Source organism: Triturus cristatus, chromosome 6 (genome assembly GCF_964204655.1).
Source record: "Triturus cristatus chromosome 6, aTriCri1.1, whole genome shotgun sequence".
In the NCBI taxonomy this organism is placed as follows: domain Eukaryota; kingdom Metazoa; phylum Chordata; class Amphibia; order Caudata; family Salamandridae; genus Triturus; species Triturus cristatus.
In genome coordinates, this window is record NC_140589.1 from 546,334,396 (window position 1) to 546,348,865 (window position 14,470).

The window sequence follows — 14,470 nt, forward strand, 5'->3', positions numbered from 1 at the left end:
ATTTTTTCATATTTGAAGGAGAGTGGTTTCACAAATAAGAGGAACAGCAATGGGGTCCAGGTTTGCTCCCTCTTATGCCAACCTATTCATGGGTTGGTTCGAGAGGGAACATGCCTGGAGCAGAAGAGCTGAAAGATGGATGGACCAGATTCTTTTCTGGGGTCATTTTATAGACGATGTTTTGGTCATCTGGAAAGGTTCTGATGTAGAATTACAAGATTACCATCAGTTCCTTGATAATAACGATTTCAATGTCACTTTGACGATGAATCATCATATGACTAAGATAGAATTTTTGGATGTTGAATTATTTGTGGTTGGTAACCAAGTACATAGCAAATTATATCATAAAAAGACTGCCACCAATTCTATATTAAGAGCTGATAGTTCTCATCCCACTTCTGTAGTGAAAAGTATCCCATATGGAGAAATGATTTGCATTCAGCGAAATTGCAGTAGAGAGGTAGATTTTAACTCTGAATTAGATGCACTAGTGCACAGACTGAAGCTTAGAGGGTATTCCATTCGAAGTCTGGCACAGGCTAGATTGCGAATACAACAGGTTAAAAGAGAGTCTACTCTGGTTCAAAAAGATAGACAACACGCTCAAGAACAATTGTCATTTATCACTTCAAATAGTGTCCGTCATAATCAGATTTTAAAAACTGGAATCTCTTAGGAGTCATTGCAGAAAAACCTAAGGTGGTATATACCATAGGGGATATGATCACTAGGAACTACTTAGAACCTTTGGGAACACAGGGGATGAATTGGCTTTCTAGCCAACCCAAAGGATTCTTTACCTGTGGTAGCTGTAATGTGTGCAACATGGGTGTAAATCATATTAAAGAATTTAGTTATAACACCAATTAGAAATCCAGTATTAAGGAGTTCATTAATTGTAACAGCATAGGAGTGATATATGCACTCATTTGCGAATGCTCCAAAATTTATATAGGAAGTAGGAAACGGACTTTAAAACTTACAATACAGGAGCATAGGCGACCCATGATTAACAGGGATGAGAATTCACCATTGTATCAGCATATGCAGAATAATCATGCGCAGATAACAGGCTTTAAGTTTCACGGCATACAAAGAATTGTACCTCACGTCAGGGGAGGTGATTGGGAACTGACATTGAGGCAGCAAGAAGCCAAATGGATTAGTAGATGTAGGACAGTATCTAAGGGATTGAATAGCGACAATGAATTGCATTACTTCCTTTAATGTGCAATTCATATGTCACACTAGGAAGTGAGGTGCCGTTCGTGGAAGGAGTTGGACATTGATTTTAATGATGAGCTTTTAAACGGAGGGGTCTATCCAAGGCAGAGCAGCGGAGGAGTCGCCTGAAATCCTTGCTGGGGGCTGTCACCTGAGGAAGTGAGTGTAAAGCGGGACTGCGAGGACCAGCAGCCCCGTGCCTGAACACAGCTGTGTCCTCTTCCCATACTCCCGCCCTCCCGCCCTGACGCTATAACACTCCTCACGGCCCCCGCTTCGCGGGTGCCGTTCGTGGAAGGAGTTGGACATTGATTTTAATGATGAGCTTTTAAACGGAGGGGTCTATCCAAGGCAGAGCAGCGGAGGAGTCGCCTGAAATCCTTGCTGGGGGCTGTCACCTGAGGAAGTGAGTGTAAAGCGGGATTGCGAGGACCAGCAGCCCCGTGCCTGAACACAGCTGTGTCCTCTTCCCGTACTCCCGCCCTCCCGCCCTGACGCTATAACACTCCTCACGGCCCCCGCTTCGCGGGAGCCGTTCGTGGAAGGAGTTGGACATTGATTTTAATGATGAGCTTTTAAACGGAGGGGTCTATCCAAGGCAGAGCAGCGGAGGAGTCGCCTGAAATCCTTGCTGGGGGCTGTCACCTGAGGAAGTGAGTGTAAAGCGGGACTGCGAGGACCAGCAGCCCCGTGCCTGAACACAGCTGTGTCCTCTTCCCGTACTCCCGCCCTCCCGCCCTGACGCTATAACACTCCTCACGGCCCCCGCTTCGCGGGTGCCGTTCGTGGAAGGAGTTGGACATTGATTTTAATGATGAGCTTTTAAACGGAGGGGTCTATCCAAGGCAGAGCAGCGGAGGAGTCGCCTGAAATCCTTGCTGGGGGCTGTCACCTGAGGAAGTGAGTGTAAAGCGGGATTGCGAGGACCAGCAGCCCCGTGCCTGAACACAGCTGTGTCCTCTTCCCGTACTCCCGCCCTCCCGCCCTGACGCTATAACACTCCTCACGGCCCCCGCTTCGCGGGACGCGCGCGGGCGCGCGCCGGGCGAAGCCCGGGCCAAGGGCGGGCCCGTCTGAGCCCGTCCGAGAACGCCAGAGAACGGAACGGGACCCCTCTCTAACACCTGCTGCTTGTAACTCTGGGAGCCTGGTAAGTGCAAGCCTATTACAGCTCCTTTGCAACTCAGAGAGACTTTGTTTTAAAACGTGGTGACCGGATGACAAAAATGGATAAAACGCAGAAAAGGGATGGTCCTATCTTGCAATCGACTGGGGGTGCCCTAATGGGAACATTGGACAATTTCTTGGTGAGAGTGCAGACAGTCCTTGCTAAGGACATCGAACTAACGGAGAAAAGACTTTCATTAGACATTCTCTGCGACAAGAGGTCTTCTTTGGGGAGTATGGTCAACTCAAAATCACCTCCCTGTGGTCAGCCCGTAAGGTTGGATTCTTCGAGCCCAGTATCGCCCGTGTTGGAAGAACAAACCAACGAGCCAATGATATGCCCTACGTCTTTCATTGAAATACCGGACGATAATGTTGATAATGCTAATATGGGTAATGGGGTCTCCATTTCAGAACCTTTGCTAGGTGTAAAAACTCGCTCAACCAGCAACCTAAATGCGGCTTCCGGCAAGCAACAACCAGCCACCACCCTGAAAAAAAACTGTAGGGGTAACCAAAAGAAAGCCGCTGGGAAGATCATTAATACCAAGGCTGGTCAATCCCTAGCCCCAGCTCCACCGAAGGCTTTTGCCTCACATCCCAAACCCCAAACAACTGATTTAAGGTCACATCCATCACCATTGTTGGGGATGGCGGATGTGGAAGTAACTGATACTGTACCTTTTTGGGCTAAAATTGAAAGTATTCTTAAGAAATTATGTGATCCCATCTACGAAAGATTAGGCTCTATTGAGAGTAGACTTGTGTGTATGGAACTCTCACTCGCATCGGGGAATTCTCGGGGTGGCAAACAACACCAGAGCTCGTCAAAACAGCATTCTGGTATAACAGGCCAACGGATTGTGACCAAATCTACAGTCAGTAATTTGACTAACTCCACACTAGATAATCGGCCTATCCCCCATGAGCCTAACCAGACCCCAGCAGTGGACATTAGGATAGCAGATGAACATCTCTCCCCACACCCGATATCAGCCAGCCCTAGGGATAGTAGAGAAGTAACTGGCAGGCAGTTTCCATCCATTCAGTCCGGAGCACAGGCCTCTTCAGGCCTAATTGATTTACATCTACCCCCTGAAGCTGCCCCCTATGTGGTGATTTTAACTGGGGTTCCCAGCCTGGCGAAGGGGGCAAGGGAATCCTATTGGGATTTGAAGAACAAATGCACTCATTGGCTTAATGCCAAACGACCACTGCCGGCCCAGATGAGTGCTGAGATCTTATATGCAAGGCGTGTAAACTGGGTGGGCAGAAATACAAAATCATCTAAGGGGGATTGTGTGGTTGTTAATTTTAGGGATAGGCGGTGTGTGGAATACATTTGTTCCTGGCCCCAAAACGCTTCCGCTTCTTCCTCTGTGATAAGCACAATGCCACTGTCTTACTTTTATGTATCCAAGCCACAGTTTACAGGTGGGAATACATGCAGGGGCCCCTTGACTAACGGAACCTTTTTCGAGGATATAAGATCGATTAATAGATTCGATGTACTCTCTGGGTTAGCGGACTGTGACTGACTGTTTAGTGGTAGTATACACTCTAACGTTGCCATACCATGTGTATCCTTACTATCATCAGGCACATGTGGTAAAACAAATGTGCTCTTAATGCCAGATGAGGGTACGTGTGATAGCGATCCGCCTAATGGTAGTGATGTTAATACATCCCTTGTACAAGTAAACATGATTGGGACTAGTGTACAAGGCATGCATGTTGAATGTCAGAAGGAAATCTTAGGCATTAACTCCAGGCCTTGTCTTGGTCAAGATATAGTCCCTTCTCCTATACCAATCACAGGGAGTATGGAAGGGGGATCCAATTCTGCAAGCCACGTATTGTTTTTATCTTGGAACGTGGCGGGTATAAACTCTAAGCTAGCATCTCCCCTTTGGGTGGATTTTATCAGTAAGCATAACATCTGTCTTTTTCAAGAGACATGGTCAGTGGATCCGGTGTTCATGCTGGGATATTTGAACTATTTTGCTCCGGCAGTGAAAATGCCCAGGGGACGGGCATCAGGAGGCCTGATCATCTGGGTTAAAAAGAATTTGGAATGTAAATTTCAAATTATCCAAACACAGAACCCCGATATATTGGGAATTAGGCTGACCAGTCCGCAAAACCTTAAAATTGACATTTTCAATGTATATGCAAGGGGCTTACCAGGTGGGAAAAAATCTGAGGTGATATCTGCATTAAACACCATTGTAGAATCTAGCCCCTTTGATGTGCTCCCACTTATCGCTGGAGACTTTAACACGACCTTCGAGCCACTTGGGTCTCAAGACATGCTCCTGACAGAGGAAGAGGATGCAAAATGGGGTGTCCCACAGCTTGAGACGAAGACTGTCAGCAAATGGACTGAGGCGGCCCTGTACCTGAAAGGGTTCTGCCTGGGTAACCAGCTGAGGGCAGCCAATGGCAGAACCAAATCAGATAGGATGTGTAATAAAACGTATAGCAATGGCACAAGGGCAAGCAATATAGATTACCTCTTAGTCCATTTGAGGATGTGGCATATGTTAGTGGATATGGTGGTTGAGACACGGATTGAAAGCGATCATAATCCCCTAATAGCTGCGTTTGATTTGAGAATGGGAGCTAGCAAAGATCAAATACCCGATAAGAATGGTCCAGTGGTAGTTCTATCAAATAACGAACGCCACCTTAAATGGCGCCACGCAGTAGAACACCCAGACCTGTTGGATAGTATAGAGTCCCACGTTGAAGAGGCACTGTCGTCAATTACGGCAGTAGGTAATTTAGGACAACTCCCAGTAACATTTGAGGAAATCCATGGGAAGTTAGTTGGAAAACTAAAATCTTGTTTTTGCAAACCCCCCGTAGTGCTGAAAGCCCAAAGAAGTAAGCAGGAGGGTTGGTATAACGCCTCCTGCAAACATGCTCGCACCGAGCTGGGACTTGCTTTAACATCAAAAGATCCGAGCAAGATTAAATTTGCTCGTAATATTCATAAAAAAGCCCTATGGAAAGCAAAAAAGGAGTGGAACGAAAGTGAGTGGCAAGACTTAAAAGCAGCATGTGCTCATAAAGACCAGAAAAAATTCTGGAACATTTTTAAATGGAAAAAGGGCGAAATAGTTGACAGCCCTCAAAATCATGTACCACAGAGCTCTTGGGTAGATTTTTTTAAGTCTCAATATTCGATAGGCCCTGTGGAAGCTAGCGAGTCTTCTCAGGTAAGGCCTTTTTATGATACTCCCGTGTTTAGTGTCGGGGATGTTGACATTGCGCTCGACAAGGTGACTCCGGTTCGTGCACCCGGCATGGACTGTATCCCGGCCGACGTTTTTTTGTACAAAAGAGAGAGGTGGTTATTATATATTATGCACCTAGCAAATGCTATTGCACAGGGAATGCCGATCCCGTACTCTTGGAAAGGTGCGGAAATCGTCCCAATATATAAAAAAGGGGATAAATCGTTGGCTTGCAACTATAGACCCATTAGCCTGATAGATGCTTTACAAAAGATTTTGGGCAGGCTGGTCTTGGGCAAAATCCAGACCTGGATGGAATCAAGTAACGTGCTAAGTCCATTGCAGGCGGGGTTTCGCCCTAAAACCAGCACTATAGACCAGGTATTTAGGTTTATTGTCCTCTATTGGAGGACAGTGGTCCTGGAAAAAGGGGTTTTGTATGCCGTGTTCGTCGACCTGCGGGCGGCCTTCGACTTGGTCCCACGTGGCAAGCTGTGGCAAGTGCTGGAGGGTTTGGGGATGGCTCCGGAGTTGTTGGCATTAGTCGTCCGCCTACATGAGGGCAATTTTGCTCGGGTCCGGTGGGGAAGGCAGGGCGAGGTTACGGAGTCTTTCCCCGTGGAGCGAGGAGTGCGGCAAGGCTGTGTCTTGGCACCGACCTTGTTCTCACTCTTCGTGAACGGGGTGGCCGAGTTCCTCTCCCGGGTCCCCTCAGATGCTCCAGCAATGGCCGGTACCCGCATTCCTGTCCTTATGTTCGCGGACGACACTCTGCTGATTTCGAAAACCCCGAGTGGCCTACAGCTGACCCTCCGGCGCTTTGAAGAATTCTGCTTGCTACGTGGCTTGGAGATTAATGTCTCCAAGACCAAGTTTATGGTTTTAAATGGCCCGAACCCGTGTAGATCGTACAAACCCTTTAGTGGCGTAATTGTAATGAACGGCTCCCCCCTGGAACAGGTGGACGCCTTTACCTATTTGGGAGTAACATTACAGAAGAATATGTACTGGAAAAGCCAAATAGACTCCTCTATTCTGAAGTTTAAACAGCAGACAGGTTTCCTTCTAAAAAGGTTCAAAACCTCGCAGACCCAGCCAATAGCCCCACTCCTTGAGGTTTATACGATGAAGGTACGCAGCTCATCCTTATATGGTTCTGAGCTATGGGGATATGGAAGTAACCCAAAGCGATTGATCGCCATGGAGAGTGAGTTCATAAGGAAAGTTGTTGGCGTACCGCAAAGTACTCCTTTGTTACCCCTTTTTTGGGACTTAGGTTTGAAAACCATACAAGACACTGCCAATCTGCGACCATTGCTTTATTGGCGCAGGATCTGGTCAACTGAGGAGCTAAAGCATTATGCGTTGGGCCTAAAAGAAATAATGGAGAAAGATCACTTCCATAGAATAGACTGGTTGAGGTCCATTAAGGTGTTACTATACAGACTGGGTTGGAGCAACCTTTGGGACGATCCCCTAAATGCTGTTTTCCCCTCAAAGGCAATTGTCAAAACCAGATACTGGGAATTTATCGCCATCGAATCTGCTGCAAAGGGGTGTACTTCCCAGCTAACAGCTAGATACCTAGAGATCAAGGTTTATCCCAGTCAGGAACGTTATTGGGACTTGATAGAGGCACCAACTGATCGCAAACTTTATTTTCAGTTTAGGTTAGGCACTCTCCCTATTACTTCATTTACATCAAAATGGACAAAAGGGTCCTCGGACAAATGTCCAAAATGTAGGGACAAGATCGAATCTATGAGCCACTTTGTTTTCTTTTGTCCCCTTTATGAGCTCCCACGGAAAAAATGGGTTTTACCTGTCTGCCGCCTCTTAGGCACCCGAAGATATGTCGAGGCATTAAGAATCTTGTGTTCTGACCCAAGCCCACTAATTGCAATTGCAATGGCAAAGTACATAAAGTGGGCCTGGATAATACGCTCCAGGCAGACAAATATCAATAGTGCCAATTTAGTAGCGCTGATTTGAAGTCATGTATAATGTATCTTTTACCTTTTAATTTCGGATTTATCTGTTTAATTTAAATTAAACTAGGAAGTTTTTCTTTAATAATTGCTTCACTAGATAATATTGTTGTTTACCTAAATTGTTGTTTAGTACAGGTGTAAGTCCGAAAATCATGTGTTTATGGAAATATGTTATGTCTTAACTTATGTTTTAGCTTGTGTATGAAGTTTGGCAAATGTATGATACTTTCATGACTTAATTGTCGAATAAAGTTTATTAAATCGACAAAAAAAATTAAATTTAAATCATGAGAACAACGTGGAGTTAATATTACATAATGCATAAGCAAGAGGTAGATTTGAAAGCTGTAAATTATCCCACGTATGATTGCATTAGACCATCCTTACTGTTCATGACTGTTAGATTTTTTATTAGATATTTTATGTAGGAATCGTCATTGGCTAATAGTTCACTGAACCCTGTCACTAGGATACTTTGAATCCTGTACTATTTTTCAACAGGATTACCCTGTTACATTAGGAGGACATTGAACCGGGCGACTAGGGGACCCTAAACCGGGTACGACTTAGGGATTTTAATATGCCTAAATTCGTTTCTATCCAAAAGGATATCACTGGACAGGATTGTGTGTTTAATAATTGAATTACTACAGAAGCAAGCGGAAGATTACTATTTTACTCGTATTTTGCCGGAAGTGAAGATACGATTAAATGTGAATATAATTTAGCGTAAGGTTTGAGTTAAGAGGGAACAGTGATTAAATGTTTATTTGAAACAGTATCGATATTAAAAGTAATAACGGACCATAGAGGGAACGGTTCTTTGGTATCCGAAAGGCTTACGTAGGATTGCGTGTTAAATAATTGAGTTACCAAAGAAACAAGCGGTGGACCACCATTTTATTCACACTTTACCGGTAACTAAGACACGATGAAGCGTCAGTCTAATTTAGAGCTAAGTTTCAGTTAAGAGGGAGCAGTGTTTCAATGGTTATTTGCAAAGTTCCGTAATTATAGAAACATGTTAATGCGGATTTGCTGAGAACTTTCATCAAGCATTACATGATGGCAGGTTATTGGTCATAAGCGATAGCGGACCGTAGAGGGAACAGGTGTTCTGACCTCTCATTGGTTAAAGCGTTTTTTTCACATTTCTCCAGATAGGAACAGTGATTCACGGTAGACACAGGCGATACTGGCAGCAAGTTTGGCTCTATCGTCCACTGGGATGATACAAAGTACGGTGCAGGTTATTCAGCGTAAGACTCGGGTTAACAGTAAGAATGGTTTGGAACATATGTATATATATGGACATCATAAGAAAAGTGCGAAGTAGTTATGTTACAAGTTACCGGAGGGAGGGAGAATAAAGAAGAGGTTTAAAATTAAAAAAATAATAATAAATAGTAAGAAAAATAAAATAAAAAAGGGGGCGCACATAAAAATAACACTTATTCTTACTAGGTAATATCTCTACATAATTAAATCATGTCGCTTGGGTTAAAGTGAATCACTTAGTTGGGGGTTGTCCTTCGGGGTTTCCTAAAAGGCGGCTTTTTCGCCAGGTATGAGGGGAGGGTTCCTCGGGGAGGAGGTGGGGGGTCACTGGGTGGAGTGGAAAATAGGAAAAAGTGTCCTCACATGCAATCGAGACATTATATGTTTCCAAACTGGGGATGTTAAGTGGGCACAGGTCGGGCTATGAGTAGGGCAACAAGTATAAAAATTCTCTCCTGGAACGTGAATGGTTTAGGGGGAGGGAGAAAACAGCCTAGGGTGCGTGAATACTTAAAAAATTTGGACGCCCATATCATTTTATTACAAGAAACTCACTTGGAACTGAACCCGTGCAAAATTATATTTGCTGGAGAAGGGTGGGTTCAGGAAATCTTGTGCTCAAGGCAGAAAGGGGTCACCAGAGGAGTAGCATTGATTTTTAGGGCAAACAGAGGGATCAGGGTATTGAAGTGGGATACTGACCAGTCGGGTAGATGGCTGGTGGCATCAGCGCTTAGAGACCTGTCGGTATTAAGCGCTCTACAAATTCAAGTTAACATAACATAACATCCCTTTCGATATGTGGTACTTTGTATACGTGTGCTATTTATTATGGTCTGAATGAGGATAACCCCGGTCCTCTTTTGAGGCTAGCGGCCGGACTATTAGGGACATCGGCCCCGGTTTTTTTAGGGGGGGATTTTAATTTGGTTTTTGACCAGGTTTTAGATCGGACCTCCAGGGCTAAGTATCGAACGCCCTTTAAAATGCCCTCAGCTTTGGGAAATATTATGAGAGACTTTAATTTGCTGGATGTGTGGCGTTCTAAATATGGTGAAAGGAGAGGATATTCATTTTACAGTAAAAAATATAAACAGTTTTCCAGAATTGATTATTTCCTACTAGATTAACGATTGCTCGCCGATATAATCTCAGTGAGCCATACTCCCATAGAGATTTCAGACCATTCTGTAATTGAATTAGTCTTTCTGCTGAGTTCTAAACCAGTAGAGTCCAGGTGGACGTTAGATAGGGCACTTCTTTTGGACGCTGATGTAAAAGTAGAACTAACAGAGAGAATTAGGGAGTTTTTTATATTTAACATTGGTTCCTCTGCAGTTCAAATAGTTTGGGAGTCCTTTAAAGCCTTTCTTCGTGGATTGTTGAGTTCTTTAATGAGTTATAGGAGAAAGTTCTTGAAAAGAAAAGAGTCGGAGGACTTGAAGGCAATAAAGGAAAAAGATCTTGAACTACAGCGGGCCACTATTTCAGACAGGGGGGAATCACTAAGTTGGAGAGAGAACTATTAGACCTGCAAACATCATTTAAAGCAACCACAGATAAGATCATAAAGGAAAGATGGGAGGTTGGTAAATTAAAAAATTTCGAATATGGAGAAAAATGAGGAGCCCTCCTGGCCTGGAAATCCAGAAAAGATAGAGTTAGGAATAACATTAAATTGTTAATTCAGAGAGAATCAGCCCTCCCAATCATTGAGGATATGGCCATCAGAGAGGAAGCAAGGGGGTTTATGCAGGGTCTATACAAGGAAGACAACAATAGTGGACCTGAGGAGGTTAGAGCTTGGTTATGTCAGAGGGATTTGCCCCAGTTATCCGATGAGAATAGGTCTTATCTGGAGAGTGAAATCACGGAGGGGGAAATAAGAAACCAACTCAAGAAAATGAGTCGTGGTAAAGCAGCAGGCCCTGATGGGCTGCCGACTGAGGTTTACCTGGATTTTCTTGATGTGATGGTCCCGGTGTTAACCATACTTTTTAACAGTCTGTTTAAACACGGTCATAGTATCCCCCCTTCTTGGTTTGAAGCCACAATAACTCTCATAGCCAAGCCGAACAAAGACCCCCAAAAGATAGAGTCCTACAGGCCTATATCTTTATTGAATTCTGATTTAAAGATCTACTCTGGGATACTGGCTACGAGACTTGCTAAAATTATAAAAACAATTATCCACCCAGATCAAAGAGGGTTCATCCCTGGGAGGCAATTGAATGAATTAACATTCCAGGTGATCGGGGCAATTGATTTTGCAGAAGAGAGGGGGTTGCCATTAGCAATGGTCGCAATCGATGCGGCCAAAGCCTTTGATCAGGTTAATTGGGAGTATCTTTGGGCAACAATGGCCAGCTTTGGTTTTCCACAAGTTTATATAGAAGGGATCAAATCACTTTATCAGAGTCCGCGAGCTAAGGTCTTGGTAAATGGGGGTCTATCAGATTGGTTTAACATCTTCCGCGGAACCAGACAGGGATGTCCTTTGTCCCCTTTATTGTTTGATATCTACATAGAGCCTTTTGTCTCTCCTATTAGAGCTGATCAAAAAATTTCACCTTTTAAAATAGCAGATTTGGAGCTTAAAACAGCGTTGTATGCGGACGATCTTCTGCTATATACTTCTAATCATACTGAGGCAATCCCTAGACTATTTGAATTAGCTGAAGAATTTGGACGGCTATCTGGGTATCAAATTAATAAGGGGAAGACTGAAATAATGGGGTGGAATAATTCAACAGGCATCCCGGGGGCCAGAAATAAAATCAGATACCTGGGAATTTATCTTACCCAGAAACTAACTGATATTCCTAAAATCAGTTGGCAGTTAGTCGTTAAGGAGATTTCTAAAACGCTATTAAAATGGGCCAATTTGCCACTGAATTTGTATGGGCGAGTCAATCTGGTTAAAATGACAATCCTCCCTAAAATAACTTTTTTGTTCAATGCTATTCCGCTGGCTTTCCCTATAAAAGATATCACGAGCCTACAAGGGAAAATAGGATCCTTTATATGGGCCTCGAAATCGCCTACATAGAGAAAATGCAGCAGCCTACATAGAGAAAATGGGAGAGTGGGTGGGCCTGCTGGAGGGCAGGGAGGAGTGGCTTGCCCACTGTTGTGCATACTGACTGTTTGGTCAGCCCCAGGGCCGATCAAACAGTCAGTATGCACAACAGTGGGCAGGCCACTCCCCCCCTGCCTTCGAGCAGGACCGCCCACCCCCAAACAGGCACTTCTGCTTTCTCGTAGTGCGAGAAGCAGAAACATAAATGGTAGTTATTACCATTTATGTTTCTGCCTTCTCGCACTGCAAGAAAGCAGTGGGGCGGCACCCAAACGCCCCAATGGAGGAGCCGCCACTGCTTAAACCTCTTTGCAAATATTTGTCAACAGCTTATAGGGGGGTCCTGTTTTTAGGTCAGTGCCACCCAGCTTTATGTTTAACTAAAGTACATTGATGGTTCTCTGGGTGAGCTGAATTAGGTCATCATAGTGCAGTGTAAGCACTTTGTGCAGTGGGGCAAATGAATAGGAAGGGAGGACCACAACGCTAATGCTACAATATTAGGATTTTATACCTACTAGAGAAATGATTAGCGCTGTGGTGGTGGGCAATGGAGATATGGGCATATTTTTCATTTATTCATTACTCGGTATCATGCAGTTGTGGCGATGTAAATAATGAACACTGGTATATTTTATGTTATAATTAAATACATAATTACATCTTCCTTATTCATTGATGGCTTTAAAAGTCAGCCTAGATTTCTGACTGATGAGATGGTGGACAGGCTGTTAGGAGGGAAGGGGTTACAAGTAGGTGAGGTGATGTTAACAGAAGAGAAGGGAGGGTACAAAACATTTATTTCAGAGAAATTCAGCATTCAGAGTAATCCCTGGTGTTATTCTTCCCCCCACTGTTATTTGTCTTAGCAATCAAATCCCCAGCATAAACAGCCAGGAAAAAAAGCCATTAAGTGACCTCCTAAGTAGGGGAGCATTATTGGAGCACTCAATTTACAGGTGATATCCCAGTCACTGAATGAAATTAATTCTTCAGCACCTCTAAGGTGAAGTAGAAAGGGACTTTTTGTAAGGTGCCAGATTTAAAGATGATCTAAATGCATCTGAAGCTCTTAACCTGACCTTGGAGCACTCTTAACCTTTTAAGCACAGTTGTCGACACCTGCACTAGCTCCCAAGTGCATGTGTTGGCCACTGCTCAACACTGGAGAGGTATTTAAGGGCCCCAGGGTGTGCTGATGTCATTACAATTCACTCCCATAACCTTGCTTTCTGTTTCTCCTAAACTGGTTATCTTTCTGATCTTCCTGGACATCTCTCCGCCCTCTCTTTTTATAAGTTATTCCTGTTTACCCTGACCCTACCCCCTTTGCTCATCTCATTCCCTTCTCCGACCCTTACCTCCCTACCCCGACTATTTGTTCTTCCCTGGCGATTCTCTTCTCTCTGCCCCAAGTTGTTACCCCCATCTTTTTTTTCGATGTATTAACCTGACTTCCTCCCTGATTTTTCCCTCTTAACTTAAAGTGATATGTACTTGCTTGTTTAGATTACCCTGAACAATTGTTACCTTGATTATTTCTACTCATGCAGAGTGATTTTTGACCCCTTTTGAACTTAATTGTATATGTACTTGCTTGTTTTGATTTTACCCTGAATAATTGCTTTTCTTGACTGCTTCTGCTCAAGTAAAGCACTCTGATATCTCCGGGTCTAGCCAGCACTATATAAAACCTGTCAAACAAATAAATACATAAATTACAGTAAATTTGTTGCTTGAACATGAAACACCTTGAAAAAACAAGAGACAAGAGATGTTTGACAAAACAGGAACATTTTGTTTAATTAAATAATACGGCCAGGAACACAGTCAGAGGAATGGGGTCTGAGGACTGTCGTAATTTACAGTCAGTCTAACACAGACTTTTATACAGTTCATTGAGTGTAATTAAATGTTTCTGGTCATCCTTTTTTGATAGGAATGTGTACCTATGTCTTTGGAGCCATGAACTAGATAATTGGATGAGGAATCAAGGTGGGCCTCGAACTTGCATGGACACAATATGGCCAGTGAGTAACATGTCCAGATGTCCGACATGGGGAGCACATAATCACTGCGTATACTTTGTTTGCTCTGTCTTGATTGGCTAAGTGCTCCTAACATCATGTGGCATCTGACTTTATGGTGTATGGTGCATCCCTCTGCCAATGCCTGCTTTACGGAAGCTAATCTCCCTGGACCATTGTGGTGTCACTACACCTACCTGTGGGATCGAGCTGGGATTTCATGTTTGCACATTTGTATGCTTGCTAAGTGTTATCCCACCTGTGATCTGTCAATCAGTAACCACAGGCCTGGGTCTCAAGGCGTGCCAAACCATGTATTCATGAGTTGAGGTTGATGCAGAGCTCAAAAAGGGCAAATTCATCAATAAAGATGTGATTTTTTTTTATACATGAATGTATCATTATTTATATTGGCATTGACTTTCTCAATATGAACATTACCCCCTCTAGTTGTATTTTCAA